Source organism: Mustela lutreola, chromosome 10 (assembly GCF_030435805.1).
Source record: "Mustela lutreola isolate mMusLut2 chromosome 10, mMusLut2.pri, whole genome shotgun sequence".
Classification (NCBI taxonomy): domain Eukaryota; kingdom Metazoa; phylum Chordata; class Mammalia; order Carnivora; family Mustelidae; genus Mustela; species Mustela lutreola.
In genome coordinates, this window is record NC_081299.1 from 68,017,000 (window position 1) to 68,034,432 (window position 17,433).

A 17,433-nucleotide genomic window follows, 5' to 3' on the forward strand; every position below is an offset into this window, starting at 1 on the left:
GTACCTGTTGGCCATTGATATGTCGTCTTTAGAAAAACATCTTTTTGGTATCTTGTCCATTATTTAATTAGATTATTTGCTTTTTTCTATTAAGTTGTATGAGTTTTTTATATATTGTGGATATAACCACTTATCAGTTATATAGTTAGCAAATATTTTAATCTCATTCTGTAAGTTAACATTTGAGGCTATTATTTTCTTTGATGTGCAGTAATTCTTCAAGTTGGTGTAGTCCTACTTGTTTATTAGCTTTTATTGCCTATGCTTTTGATGTCTTATCCAAGAAATCATTGCTCAGACCAGTGTCAAGAACCTTTTTCATTATTTTTTGAGGAGCTCTATAGTTTCAAACATTACAGTTAGGTGTTCAATCCATTTCAAGCTAATGTTTATGAGTTGTGTGAGATAGGGTTCCAGTATCTTTCTTTTGGATGTGGACATCCAGTTTTACATGCCATTTATTAAGAGACTACCCTTTTCTATTGTGTTTTCTTGATGCCCTTGTCAAAATTAAGTGGAACATATATGTGTGAGTTTATGTCTGGCTCTCTATTAGGTTCCACTGGTTTATGTGTCTATTTTTATGCCAGTTCCATACTGTTTGAAATACTAAAGCTTTGTAAATAGCTTGAAATTAACCAGTGTGGTGCCTCCAGTTTTGTTTTTTCTCAGGATTGTTTTTGTTATTTGGGGATTATGTGGTTTCATACAAATATTAGGATAGTTTTTTTCTGTTTGTGAAAGAATGGTACTGGAATTTTGATACAGATTAGATTAAATCTGGAGATTACTTTGATAATATGGACATTTTCACTATATTTTTCAATACAAGAACATGAGATATCTTTCCTTTTATTTGTGTCTTCTCCAATCTCTTTCCTTGGTGTCATATAGTTCTCAATGTACAGATCTTTTATTTCCTTGTTTATTATTTCTTAATTTAACCTTCAGATAGTTCATTATTAGCATATAGAAATGAAACTGATTTCTGTATGTTGATTTTGTATTGGCAAATTTATTGAATTCATTTATTAGCTCTAACAATGTTTTGGGAAATTATTAAGAGTTTTCTAAATAAGATCATGTCATTTGCCAAGACATAATTTTACTTCTTTTTTTTTTTCCAATTCAGATGTCTTTTTTTTCTTTTTTCTTTTTTCTTTTTTTTTTAGATTTTATTTATTTATTTGAGAGAGAGACAGAGAGAGTGAGAACAAGAGCGGGGTGAGGGACAGAAGAAGAAGCAGACTCCCTGCTGAGCATGCAGGGTTCCATCCTGGGACTCCAGGGTCATGACCTGAGGGGAAGGCAGGCACTTAATAAACTGAGCTATACAGGTTCCCCTTTTAGGTCTTTTTTTTGCCTAAACTTTGGCTAAGGGGGTACCTGGGTAGCTTAGTTAGTTAAGCATCCAACTACTGATTTCCTGCAATATCCTTGTCTAGTTTTGGTAACAGGGTAAGGTTGGTCTCATAAAATGGGGTTGGAAGTGTTCCTTCCTCTTCAATGTTTTTGGAAAAATTTGAGAAGGATATGTATTAATTCTTCTTTAAACATTTGGTAGAATCACCTGTGAAACCATCTGATTCTAGGCTTTGATGTGTTGGGAGATTTTAGATTACTGATTCAATCTCCTCAGTCATTATTGGATTATTCAGATTATCTGTTATTGCATGATTCAGTCTTCATAAACTATGTGTTTCTAGAAATGTATCCATTTCTTCCAAGAGTCTATTCTGTTAGTATATAATTATTTGTTGTGGTATCTTATGATTCTTTGTTTTTCTGTGGTATCAGTATCTCTTCTTTTGTTTATACTTTCATTAATTTGTATCATATCTCTTTTTCTCTTCATCCACCTAAGGATTTCGATTCAGTTTTTTCAAAAACACAACTTGAAGTTTCATTGATCTTTTCTGTTGTCTTTCTGGTCTCCAATTTATTCCAGATCTTATCTAATTATTTCCTTCCTATTGCTAACTTCAGACTTAGCTTGTTCTTCCTTTTCTAGTCCTTGAGGTAATTAAAATATTCTTAAGTCTTTACAGTCGCACTAATATGTTCTGTGTATATATCACATAAATGAAATTTTCCTTTTCCTTAGGATAAATTTCCAAAATTCTCTTTTAGAATATATTGTTTTCAGCTTCCAACTTTCATTCCACCTGAATAGGAAGTTCGAACTTAGGGAAGTTCAATTTTAATAGGCAGTATCTATTGACATTTGTTTTAATCTAAATTTATAATATCAAAATCTTATATGTAATGTGTGTGTGTTTGTGTGTGTGTGTGTGTGTGCAACACCACGCTTAATTCTATTTGTTAAGAATGACTTTTCTTAGTGATATAAGAAAATAAAATAATACAATTATTAAAAAATCAGTTTGTAAAACACAATCTGACATTTTAAGAATAAAAAATTGAGTCTGTATTCTCTCAAAAGGTGACTTTTCAAATAAGTCCTTTCAGGAGAAAAAAAATATTACTTACTATTGTCCCAATCACCTACATATAAAGAAAAAATTCTCATTGAGCTTGTAGAAATGCAGATATATCTATAATTTAAAACACTGAAATCACAAAATAATTACTTCATATATACATAGTATAAGAACATAATGTACTAGAGGAATATATAAAGATGAATGTAAAAACGCTTACTTCAAATTGACAATCTGGAAGGAAACATTTCTCAAATGGACATATGGATAGGCAAATACATTGGAATTATGTGTAATTTTTTAATAAGTATTTCTTAGTAAAATATGTAAGTCTTTACTTTCTTTTTGAGAGGTGAAATAAATGTTGTTGGACATACATGAGACAAAATACTCTGGGGAAATGTTTGTCAACAGACTATAAAAATATATTTATTTTGTAAACTGTCTGCATGCCAGCAAGGTAATATCTTATATTAAAACCTCTCCTGTACAGGGGCACCTGAGTCATTTAGTCAGTTAAGCAGCTGCCTTTGGCTCAGGTCATGATCTTCAGGTCCTGGGATAGAGCTCCGCCTTGGGGTCCCCACTCAGCAGGGAATCTGCTTCTCCCTCTTTCTCTGCCCCTCCTCTTGCTCATGCTGTCTTGCTCCTTCCTTCAAATAAATAAATAAAATAAAATAAAATAAAAACAAATAAAAAAACCAATCACCTAAAAACCTCTCCTGGACATGGAAAGAATCTGATACAAGAACAATTTAACACAACATTTTATTCAGATAATTACATTCTAACATAAAGCAATGCCCTTCAGAAATTATGTTGCCTTTTTGTAAAGTAGGTCTTGCTGTTCATGTCATTTGCCAATACACAATTTTACTTCTTTTTTGGCAAAAAAAAAAAAAAATGCCAGTTTTTTTCTGTTAGTTCTTTGGGCATAAAGGCTTGGAGCAGTTGTTCTAGAGGCATCACATGACCAGCATCCATATCTGCACTCTTTTCTGCTTCTAAACTGAATTTATTCGGTCAAGTTCTTTATGCTATTGTAAAGGTCTCTAACTTCCTTGCGCCTCAGTAATAGTATCTTCCTCAAATTTGGGGGCTTTTTTGGTATGAATCAAATTAATTAATCTATGTAGAATTAGTTAGTTTACTTAGAGACATAGTAAACACTATATAAAGATTAGCAATCTGATGTGGAAGCACCGATCTTCAGAAGAGGTAAATACTGGCATCTAATTCATTCACTTTTAATACTAACATTTTATTAAGTCACTCTTTATTTTTAGGAGTTGAAACTTAATCCATTTAATAATGTTGGTCTTACATATTTATTCAGCATAATAAAAGAAGTATTTCCTGACTGTTATTTATAATATGTGTATTAATGAATTACAAGAAAATGCTCAATATTTGAAGGGTTGGCCAGTTTTGTTTCCATCACCTATCCATCTTTCCTGCTCATTTTTCTTCTTCTTTTTCTTTTTTTAACTATGGAAGGAAAGAGTCAATAGCTTTTACCATCTCTGTCTTTCCATGTATTATTTATCAGTCTATTTCTAGGGTGCCTATTGTTGTCCTACTGATGTTCTACCTAGTGCATTCTGCAAACTTCAGAAAAGCAGGCATAAAGAGGGAATCTACAGAGGTCCTTGATTTGGCAGACCCAAAGGGAAAGAGTTTTCAGGCAGGAGGGGCTTTGTTGTCTAGTGAGATAACAAGACAAAGAAAGCATATAAATGATGAGCCAAGAGAGCTCTGAGAAATAGGGAAACAGACATCATTTAAGGTATTGTCAAATTTCTGAGAGTTCCAGAACAAAACTAATGTCACCTCTGCAAACCAGGTAGTATCCCAAAGAAGATGCCTCTAATCAAATCTTTACTGGCTTCAGAGTTTTCTTTTAAAGTGGTATTTTTTGATTGGTGGAAGCATTTTATAACATGTTTTTGTCAGATAGAGTTTTTGACAATCTCACATTTGGGGTACTTCATAGGGACCCTTTATATCTGAAAATTGTTTATAGGAAGATATAGGTTCATTGACTTAATAGAAGTTATTTTAAAGCAAAGATGTGATTCTCATAAAATTAGCTTAACAAATATTTTACCTACTTATTGACCATCTCACTGGCAAAAAATTGTAAGAGCTACAATGAGTTAACGAACACAATTAACTGAGGTTCAGGGAGCTTAGGTAACTGGACGAAGGGTCACAGCTAATCTACCTGTCATAAGTAAAACCTAAGTGCAGATCTAGGGAGATAAGTGAAGAACAAGTTACATATTACATGTAACAATTTAGTAAGACACTACAAGGAGTGTGTGTGTGTGTATGTGTGTGTGTACACGTGCACCCGTGTGTTCATGCCAGCATGCAGGGTGAGGGGGAGAGCAGTTGAAGGAAAATCTGAACAAACAGACCTAACCCTGGGTGAAAAGAGGGTGGTGAACTTTTGAACCCTGGTGGTATACAAAGCATACAATAATACCCACCCACCCAATTCTGCAGGTAATACAATCACAGTTCTCAAAGTAAATAAGGTCTAATCCCACCAATGTGTACTTCAAATAAGAACTTTGTTTGACTGGTATTAGTTCCTTATTTTTTCAGTTGTTTCCAAGCCCTTTAAATATTTGTACGATCAGTATTGCTCTGGGTTTCTATGCTTTTAATGATAAGGACCAATAGTTTAATTTTACAATGAAAAACACATAGTAATATACCAAGAGTATAGAATTGCCTAATATATGTTTTTTAATTATAATGTCATGTTCTGTTTTTATTTCCCAAATGTAAATTAAATGTTTAATAATTTAATTTAATGTTAATTAAATAATTTTGGTAGGACATAAAAAACTGAGTAAAATAATTCTTTTTAGAGATTAAAAAATTACTTTGTTACATCCTTTCTGTTCATAGGGCACAATTAAGAGAAAAACAAACTTGCTGCCTGTCCTTCTAACATGTTTTGGTCTATCTAGTATACTTTGCATGTTCATTGGATTTTATCATGTTTTAAATCTTTAGTACTTCTCAAATTTGGCAATTTGTACCAAAAAGTTAAGATAATCATTTTCAGAGAAAATACGGGTTGAAGAATATTTATTGTTCATCCTCTTGCCTTTGTACAAAAATATTACCATGGTGAGGATAAAATCATATATATGAAATTATAATGATGAAAAACATGTACATATACTGAAAATGGGTAACACCAGCTAACAATGCTAATGTTTACCAATTGTTTCTACCGGCATTTGTTGTGAATTTTTTTCTTTGTATCCTTTGGAATAGGTTCTGTTTTGTAACCTTCCTACTTTGTAAATGAGAAAAAAAGAGGCAGAAAGAAGTCCTAGGAGAAACAACTAGTCATTGTTAGAACTAAGAACCTATACCAAGCTCCCTGTCTCTACATTGCCTTCCTCTGAGGAAGGTAATCTTTAGTCATTTAAAGAAATAAAAATTATATTTCTCATTCAATATTCTTGGCTTTCTGCTGAAGTTATTTGAAAATAAAAAATAATAAGCAAAAGTGACTGAATTGTTATAAAGTATATTAAAGGATTTCTCTATAATGTATGCTATTTGCTTTTTACCACGTAATCTGGTCACAATGTCAGATTTACATAAATTTATAAAATTTAATTGAAAGCAAATACATATTACAAAGTTGAAACTGTTCTTTAGAGGTGAAACAGAGATAGATAAATTATGATAGAAGACATTATGCTCTAAGTAGCTCAAAAATATTAAAATTTAATGCATTAGTATCTATACTAAACAAATTTTATATTTAAAGTTATTAGGTAAAATTTGAAGAATCATGTGAAACATATTCATTATTCTAGATTACTTGTGTAAATTAGTTATTCAGCATACAGTAGCAAGCAACTGGTGAAAGCTTTTAAGTTATATCTCTGGAAATTTACACATGCACACACACACACACAACCTTAACATTTCATTTCACATAATATGTACTATATATGAATGTATAAGTACATAAACACTTTACATAAATGTATTATCACTACATAGTTTTATATAATTGTGAGTTGCTTTGTTACTTTTCTCATATGTGTATGACATACCTGTGTCATGACTCAAAGTGGCTTTCCTACAATGGTCATAAATCAGTGGATTTTATCACCTACAATTTTTTTTTTAAGATTTTATTTATTTATTTGACAGACAGAGATCACAAGTAGGCAGAGAGGCAGGCAGAGAGAGAGTAGAAGGGAAGCAGGCTCACCACTGAGCAGAGAGCCCAATACGGGGCTCGATCCCACGACTCCGGGATCATGACCTGAGCTGAAGGCAGAGGCTCTAACCCACTGAGCCACCCAGGCGTCCCTCACTTAAATTTTTTAAGTCACGATAAACAATTGGCCTTTGGCACCTTTACTGGCAATATTTGTTACCTCCAAGGGTCAAAGGAAGATTTTAAAAATATTCTAAAAACCAATCAAAACACATTTAGGGTTATTTGGGTGGGAGAAGAGAAAGATTTTATCCATAACCCTGCAAATTTAATCTTAAAGGGACTACTTTAGGTAACTCTTCTGTAAGTTTGCAGAATTCATTTGAGATTGTTCAACTCAGACCTACTATGGTGAGTGGTGGCAGCTCCTTTCAATTTCCGTTTAACTTCTTAATGTAGTGACCTTCACTAGTAAATTCCAAAGATCAGGTTATATCATAAGTGAAAGTTTTGTTTTTCACTTCTAAGCACTGGATGCATATTTGCCATATTAATAAAGTAAAACAAAAAAAGTTAAATTTTCATTTGTTACTTGCCAGATGTGATATTAAAAAACAAAAAAAGAACTTCATTGAGTATAAATCTCTATCCTTGTATCCTTGCACCTAGCAGTGTGACTCAGCATATAGTAAATAAATAATAAGTATGTATTGAATACATATTTCATATGAATACTAATTTCATTGGAACCTGGATATATATAAAAATCTGTAGGTAGAATGCCACTTTTTATTCTAATGTAAACTTAATTATGGTTTGAAAATGAAAAGGCAACATTTTAGAAGTGAAGCACGCAACTAATGTTTCTTAATAAGCTTCTCATTTAAAAGCTTCTATAATAATTAATAAATCAATTGGAAACAGTGCTAACATTTCAAGTTTGTACCCTTTGCAGCTAAGTGTAAGCCAAACTACTTTCCATGAAAGGCACCGAAGAATAATTCCCAAGCAAATCACTATCCATGAATGGTGAAATCACAATTCTAATATATGCCATTATATATATATTTTCCCCTTTCTTAAATCTATGAACTGTTATTCACTATTACTTTTTGTGTATAATAGTTTCTCAAGAAATGTCAAAAGTCAATTCTGCTTCTCCATAAACTCTCCTTTAATGCCATAATAAAAATCAGTATATATTTAGAATCAATATAATCCTTTAAAGTCAAATTTCTTCAGCTGTTGGACACTTGTAACCTAGATGTCTATACTTGTATGTATGCCTTGTTGAATAGGACATTTTTTTCTTATTGCCAAAGACATGAAAGCCAGGAGTAATTATCTAGGTTTCATGTTAAGTCTTTGACTTAATCTAAAGATTATGTACTATCAGTAAAAATTTTAAAAAGGGGATGGTGTTTTGAATAGGGAAAAATTAGAATTCTGTTTGTATTGCAAACTTCATTCATCTTTCTTTTTTCTTTACTATAGGCAAACATATTCTCTTCATGTAACTTAATGATAATAGTTTCTATACAACAAAACTATATTTTGGGCATCTCATATTTGGATGGATATCAAATTCTACTGAAAAAATTATTTCTCAAAAATAGGATGCTAGGAGCACCTGGGTGGCTCAGTGGGTTAAGCCTCTGCCTTCGGCCCAGGTCATGATCTCAGGGTCCTGGGATCGAGCCCCATATTGGGCTCTCTACTAAGCGGGGGAGCCTGCTTCCCCCTCTCCCTCTGCCTGATGCTCTGCTTGTGATCTCTCTCCCTCTGTCACATAAATAAATAAAATATTTTTTAAAAATAGGATGCTAATTAATGAGATAATAGATCTTCCTTTTGTAAACATTTGTAACTGGTTTTGCTTCAAATCTCCTTACTTAATACTATTTCTCAAAGATAATATCACCAATGTTCTTTCTTAGAGTGTTTTAGAACATATTACTTTTATTCAGGTATTTTATCATGTTTTAAATGTTCTGATATTTGACACTTTATTGAACTTTCAAATATTTAGTAAAATAACACAGTACATTCAAAATTGAACATAATGATAATCGGCAGAATGTTATGATTATTAAATTATATGCTACTTCTTTTGAGAGACGTAAAATGCTAGAAGTTCTCCAGCACTTTAAGTAATCCACCAAACTATAGCAGTGACATATTGTCCTTGACGTATGATGGGTGATTTATATTTTCCAATGAAGGAGACTCCCAATCAATGTAAATAAAGAGCATTAATTTTCAGAAGAAAACTAAATCAGGGTGATCCTTTTAGAGTCACATTTCTGCAATCATCTGGTATTTATGAACCTAAATATCTCTACTTGCCTCTGTCCCATTATTGAATACGATGTTATTTTCTTATTGCAAAAGACAGGAAAGTCAGAATTGATAACCAACTTTTCATGGTGAGTCTTTGACTTGGCCCAGACGTTAAATTTGTCTTTTATTTTTCTCTTACCTTCTTAACAAATTTAAAAATCAATAAATCCCAGGTATATTACAAATATACCTTTTACAAATCATAATGTTATTTTCTGAAGTATTCTGTGCTACAGATAGTAAAAGTCTTACAGAAAAAAGAGATGCGTGCAAATTTCTTTTTCTGGATGCCTGGATACTTTTTATAACTTTTGGGAATGAGGCTATCAAGTTACAATTGAAAAGTTAGTGCTTTTAACAGATGCCATTGGATTTTCATTACCACTGCTTAGATTAACCATTTTAAGAGATAGGAGACTGTAGAATGTAATGTAAGAAAATGTAAGAATCAATAAAATGCAACAATGACTGATATAAACAACAACAAATAAAATTCTGGAAGGTTGAAGGACTGCACAAACTGTTAGTCATTTAATAAGTTAATATTCAAAATTTCTGTGTGTGTGTATGAAACATTCCTTTTATCTTGTTTTTTCATGACTAATTTAGTTTATGTTTAATATAAACTCAAGCAAATAAGACCTATTGAATAGTTGATTATCTCTGGTTATCGTTGTCTTCACAGCAGTTGGCTCCAGAACAAACAATCCCATACCATTTGCATGGCCTTTCACAGATGGGACAAATTGTCCTAGTCAGCATCCATGCCACCTCCACACTTCAATAAATCTTTCAGAGATGTGGCTCTCTTTATGTTGTATGAGGACTCTCCCTATTGTATGAAGGGTTAAAATGTTGGCTTTAAAATGTATGCACTTAGAAAAACCAGTTTCAACTCTTCCTCTAGGCTTCTTTTTTTTTTTCTTAAAGATTTTATTTATTTATTTGACAGACAGAGGTCACAAGTAGGCAGTGAGGCAGGCAGAGAGAGAGGGGGAAGCAGACTCCCTGCTAGAGCAGAGATCCTGATGTGGGGCTTGATCCCAGGACACTGGAGCCCAAGGCAGAGGCTTTAACCCACTGAGTCACCCAGACACGCCGCCTTTCTCTAGCCTTCTTATAAAGTACCAGCTTCTTGTATTTTTGTATCATGTTTTCAAAGCCTCTAATTATTTTTCACACACAAAGAAATTGTCCCCAAGGTATTGATTTAACTCCTTGAAAATGTAACATTGTTATTAAAATATATTACTATTTATATAGTTCTTTAGAAATTTTGGTCCAAGACAGAACAGATTATTTTCAAAATAAAATCTAAACAATAAATTGGAAACTCTGACCTCATCTTGACCTATAATCCATTCACTGCCTAGAAGGTACTCAGTGCCTCCTCACTTGCATTGGTCTTCTGAGCATGAGACAGTACAGACATAGCCCACCCCACTCATTCCTTGCGCGTGCCTTCACTTGACTGATTCCACCACAACCTGTCTAAGCTGATACGGAATTTTCTCCTGACAAAGGACACTGAACTTTAAAAAAAGGATTTAGTTTCCTCCGAAAATACCAAAATAGAAAGAGCGATATAATGAACTCCCCTGCAGCTGTCAACTAGATAAACAGTTATTATTCTGCCTTTCCTCATACCATGGTTTTTATCACTATAACCCCATTGCCCACCCAGCCGAGTGTTTGGCACAGGGCACACTCACCAGATACTATGTGGATTCAGAGCCTTACATTCTCAATAGGAAAAACCTAGAAAATATATTGTTGATATCATTAATATTCAAAACAATTTATAGTGACCAACCGGCTTTTAATTAGTGACTGATTTATATCATTATTTATATCCCCTCAGAATGATTTTAGTATCTATGTCTTTATGTGCGCATGTGTGTGTGCCTATGTGCACTCAAATACAAACATATATGTATTTGAGGCAGGAGTTAAGTGGTCTCAAAAATATATATAAATATTAAATATATAATGTTAAATTATTAAATATATAATATTATTATTAGACTATATATATGTTTAGAGCACTTATGTAAAAGATACTTAAAATAATTGAAGTCCTTGAGTCAGGAAAGTGGGCAGTATGCTAAGGATACGACTAACATAAATACTTTAAATGAATACCATAATAAGCTCTAAGCTTTTTGATAACCACAGCACAAAGGAGTTCCATATGATATAGAATTCTAATTATCAGAAAGGAAGATTTCAATTTTTCAAGAAAAACAACTTCGGAAGGGGGCGGGGTGAGCCTTAAACTGGAAATGTGATTTAGCTCACAAACATTATACAGAAAATATTTGAAATTATTATTAACCATATTTTTGAGAACTCGAAAGATGACTTATTCATTGAAGTCTATTACATATAGGTATACACCATATATACCCCCTCTACCTGTGATTGAAACATTTCCTTTTGTAATAACTATAAAGGAGATAAGCATAAAGATACAGATTTTAATTTTAAATAAATTAAGGGATAAATGGTTATTTAAATACATAGACTATGCTATCTGATTTTATAATATCGGACAGTACCATAAGCCTCTTATCTTGGGTGTTGATCTCTCTGATTAACTTGTCTATGAGTCCCTTTAATTATCCAAGACTGATAATTGGCATTCAAAAAGGTAGCAGAATGCACCTGCCTCTCTGACCACTGCTGACCTTCACCATGAATTAACTGAAAAATCCATGTCAGGCAGCTAATTGAATGAAGCTGTAGACTTGTAAGTGGTAATGGTTATGATTAGTGTGGAACATACCGCATAACAGTAATGATGTAATCTGGGTCTCGAGAGACCTCAAATTGAAATCTAAGGAGTCATATTCTCATGAAAGGGCGAATAAATGACAATAAGAAAACTTCCAATGAACAGACAGAGCTTCCTGGCTCCTGTCTCCAAAAAAGAGAAATATTCCATCAGATCTGAAAGGTCCGTGGGTTTTATGCGGCACCCTCATTCCTGACAGCCCTTTAAGGTAGATAGGCCTGTCAGCACTCCTTTCATTTAGGTCTGAGTAGTTATTCTTCATTTGCAGCAGGGAGTGAGGAGTCCCATTGGCACTGCTGACTGCTGCCTTTCTTAGCAGCCGGGGACTCACGTGTCTCAATGAGGGGCATGCTGAGTATGGCATGCCTGTGCGGAGTGGCTTACCAGTTACTTTTTGTTACATGTTTTCAGAGCTATTACAGTAATGAGATTAGTGATGCCCACGCTGATCATGCTTTCTTTAGACATGCCACGTCGTATGCAAGCGACAAATATGAAGTGAGCAGCCAGAAAATGTCATTTGGTCAGGAAGCACGATGCGTGGGTGTTCTGGCTAAGCCCACACCATATGCAGGACTGGAAGAGCTATTGTGGGCCAGACGCATCCTGCTGGGCTCTCAGCCCCAGTGCTCTCAAATGTGAAAGAGAGCTTGTCCTGTGTGAAATTCGCTCCTGATCTCCGGAGTCCATCTATCCCATGCTTGTAGGAATACGACATCTTGTAAATATCTTCAGCAAGACACGTTGCTGAAACCTCTCAATGAGAAAAAATGAAGCCTTTCATAGCAAATGTGTCAGGCCAGCGACCAGCTTACTCGTGAGCAGAAGCTGAACATGTGTCCAGAGATGCAAAGTGATGCTTCAGAGTGTGTCATCCAGCCAGGATATTCTAAATGTGGTCTGTGCTTCTGTGATTCCACAATATCCTGCGGTGTGCAAATGGGTTGCACTTCTGGTATTCCTTTCCATAGATTCATATATTTACTGCGTAAATGATACTTGAAGTTAATGGCGACTGGGAAACTGCTTAATGGAACTCAAGAGCAGATCTGAGAAATGGCATCGGTCTACCAATAGAGCTATTAGAATGGTCACAGATTTGCATCACAGATGCTACATTAACCTTGCAAGTGCATCAACTAATTCCATAAAGCCTGGTGTGTTTATACTGTATCCTGTCAGTAGGTTTACAAGCTGTCTGCAATAAAACCGAAGTCATGGTATAGAACTATTAGGGGTGTAGCATATGTCTACTATGTGTAACCAGTGTGAAAGGTAAATGGAACATTCTTTTTCTTCTCTTGATGCAAAAGTGAGGCTAGGAGATATGCTTTCAGTTGGAGTAGATATTGATAAATGAGGAATTCAAGATCCTGCATTGGAAGATTAGGAGTATACATAATATGCAAAAACTGGAAAGGAGCATGACGATTAAAGGCAAATGCTGTGAGGTCAATGGGGATCTCAGCTCACAACGCTAAATTTCGTCTCTGTCTTTCAGGATATTGTCTTCACAGTATGAGTTTAATTTCATATTAAATGTTTTTCAATTTAGTCACTGGCAGCCAGTTCAAATTAGAGATTTAGCCAGGGTCTGGAATTAAAAAAAGAAAGAAGGAAGGAAGGAAAAAAAGCGAGGAAGGAAGAAAGAAGGGAGGAAAAAAGTGGTCGTGGTCTGAAAATCATTTCAAAATATTTCTTGAGAATAACTTCTTGGAACTTATACTTGGTGTTTTAATTATTGATTGTAACCCAATGAAGGGAAGAGATGTTTTTTAAATGAGAGGATTTTCTACTTCTTTAGTTAAGTATTAAGGGGAGGTTTACAGGGAAAATTGTACATATACAAAATTTTTCTCCTCGCAGAGTGTTGTTACTTATTACTCATTTGATCAAAAACACTGAACAATAAGATATGTTCCACTAAAAAAGGAAAAAATCTAAAATCAGTGTTTTGCTTTCTGAAATTTAAAATTAGAATTTATAGGCATATCTCAAATACTATTTACACTGATTTTCCCTCACATTTTTTTCTTTGCTCTAAAATTACATAAGACTTCTCTACATCTGGAATATACACATATGTGTGTATATACATTTATTTAGTGTTACCAGCCCTTACGATTAAGTTGTAGGCAATAAAGGAAAATAAAAACTGAATAAATATTGCAACTCAGTATTTTTTAAAAGTCTTAACTTTGTCTTATAGATACAAATATTTGATACAGATGAACATATACAGATATTTGTCAACATTGCCAAACAAATAAGAAAGTCGTTTGCCTTCTTATAATTAGAAATTATGCAAAGCTTTATAATGGTTTGCATTATTATAGATCAATAAGACATATACTGACCTAGATGTTTGTCAAGGAAATATATTAATAGTCCATGGGTTTAGGGTTTTTTCCCCAATCATCTGTCCAATTGACAGAGAAATGTAGTTTTAAAAATTGCCAAAATACATTTATTATACATAAAATTTACTATTGCATTTAACACACATGACACATCCTTTTTTTTTTAATTTTTAATTTTTTATTAACATATAATGTGTTACTAGCTCCAGGGGTACAGGTCTGTGAATCGCCAGATTTACACACTTCACAGCACTCACCATAGCACATACCTTCCCCAATGTCCATAACCCAACCACCCTCTCCCACCCACCCCCAACCCTCAGTTTGTTTTGAGGACACATCCATTTAAACTCCAACTATTATATGCACTTAAAGAGATTAAATACATATTTAAGCTTGATTAATCCAATTATTAACTCTACCCAAGAATTTCAGAAACCAACATATGCATCCCTGAATAATATTTACACTAGTTGAGCTAAAATAGATTTTATATAGAGTAATAGATTTAAAATGAAAGATTTGTCAGCTTTATATTCTAAAGTGCTTATGTATCACTATATTGTTACATTCTTAACAGTTTTGAGAGAGGGGAATAAGGTCCATATAAAGGATCTCGAGAAATTCAGTTTTAAGCAGACAGGGTGGTAAGAACTATTGAGAATCCAAAAGAAGTCTTGAAATAAAGCATGGTATTATAAAGTCCATATGACTTTAAATCATTTTAAGTTAAAGCAAAAAGAAAACCAGTTTGTTTGTTTGTTTTTAAGTATGTCTATAGTCGGTGTTACATGTAATGAGGAGAAGAAAACAGTAAATATCACAAATTTTGAAAATTTCCCTATCCAAATACATCTATCTTCATACACTCTCTTTTCCAGATTAACAGATTAGTTCAAATTTAAGGTTCATCAAGAGATTAATAACTTTTATATTACAGTTTGAGGATAAAAAGCAAAATCTTCTTTTTTATAAAGATTGCTTCAAGGAAAACACTTCATTTCTGAAAAAAAAATTGATAAAATCAACTAGTATAAAGTCATAGTCCAAGGGCATAAATGCCTACCATGCTACAGGTGATTTTTTTTAAGTTACATCAGAGCTTTGGAATATACTTCTATAACTTGGATGGAAAACTTTTTAAAAACATTCTCCATCATTTTTAAGTCTGAAAGCTTTTTAGATGTTGAGTGGGTAAGAATAATTTAGTTCTTTTTAAACAAAGTTCATAGGTGCTTCTATTATTAATTTTTATAATTCTATTATTAATTTTATGCATGAAGAATGAAAGAACAAAAACATCAGATAGTCTTCAGAATACATGAATGTAAAACATTAAGAAACATAAGGGATTCATGAGAAAGGATCCAGTTACATTACCACCATGCACCTAATCAAAAGAACAAGGACCCACAATCACATCCTGGGGCCTGTTTGTTCACAGTTATGTCTGCACAGGGGAGAGAGCTGCACTGAAGTGTTTTAATGACCCAACGCCTGGATAAGATATATCTGGCCTATGACAAACCTGGTTCCATTTTGGATCATTCAAGACAAAGAGAGTGGTGTTAGTGAAAAGATCATCTACTGACAGCTCAGTGTCTACCGCAGCATTACTCCATTACTGTTAGAATCAATTTAAATCAAATTACACGCATAAATCTAATGAGCTACTGTGCTTTTTTTTAATAGAAACAAATCTTTAGAGCTAAAAACAAACAAACAAACAAACCCAAAAAACAACAACAAAAAAAGAGCAAAGTATAAATGGAGTTTTCAGGGAGGGAGGTATCGGCTTGAAAAACCAAGATGATCACACGTTGCCCTTTAAATTTTTAATTTGGGGAAATTGGAAACTTTGTGGCAATTAATGTGCTTTGAGCTTCCTAAGTAATCCTTTTAATTTTAGCAATCAGTCTGTGTCTACTCAGTATGAAAGGATCTATTTGGTGAAAAATAAATGTCAAATTGGTCATCCCCAGGTTGTTAAAAAACAAGGTTTTATTTCATTATCCAAAACTGGAGAAAAAATATTCAGACAATTACCTATCTTTTGGAAATGCCTAAATTTCTGACAAGAATAATTCTTATATCTGAATACAAAGGTGTAGTAAAAAGATACACTAAAGATTATTTTTTCAAATTTTATTAAAATTAAAATCTGCTTAATCTGCATTAAACAAATTGAAAGAAAACTCACATTTTTTTATTCATCTGATGACAACTTAATATTCTTGAAGTTTCTTTTTTTAATCCCTCCCACCCATTTTAATGTATTGGAATGCATTTCAGGCTCCTTAACTGTGACTTCTTGTTAATCAACAAGCTAATTTTTTTTTGATTAAGCTAATTTTAAACTGTCTTAAACTAATGCTGATGCACTTCCTGTATTTTCACTTATTCTCACTCCTATTTTGTATCGACACATTTTTCTTTATTTTCTGGGAATGTACAACTATACCCTGGACAACAAGTTCAAAGAAAATGGTCAGTTAATTACAACAGCAGTATATATATTTACATTTTGATACGTGCCTACAAAGAAAGAATCATTCTGACTTTATTTCTACCAAAGTATAAGTGTATAGAGTTGTTATATATGCTTGGTCTAAGTTGTTAAAGTCAAATACATTTATCTACCTGCTATACTGGTTATTGTTTATCTTTTGGTTTTGTTTTATATGTTTTTTGTTTTTATTGTTAATTTAGCCTATCAAAGCTACATTTTTTTTAAGTTACTTTTCAGTAACTTTAACTCATTACATATCTCAAGGGGATTTTTAGTAAAGCCAACAAACATTTTCCTTTCAGTTTTCTAAATGCAGTATATGAGCTCTCATTCAATCCAAAACAAACAAACAAACAAACAAACAAAACCTTGCATAGATTTAATCAAGGAGCCCAACACTGCAAGGTCCATTTCATTTATATTTTCATTTCTTTGGGATTTGGGCAAGATCTTGCAAACCAGTTCCCAAGAGCAAAACTCTAAAATAGACTTCATGACTATCTTCTCCTTTCCTGACTTAACGTCTTCCAGTCGGCCATGGAAGTAAACAGGACGTATTATTCTTAAATACTTATGTGGATGTTAACAAAACGAAATAGGGCATTGCTCCAAAAAGAGGGGAGGCGGGAGAAAGAAAAAGACCTTCTCTATAATGCTGCAAGCAAGGCTTTATCTTTATGACACTAACGATAATCCCTTGTGTAATTAACTGTAGAGCGGTTATGCATGCGGCATGTAGCCCATGACAAGCCTCATAGAAAATACATCAGTATTAGCCACAGGTGAAT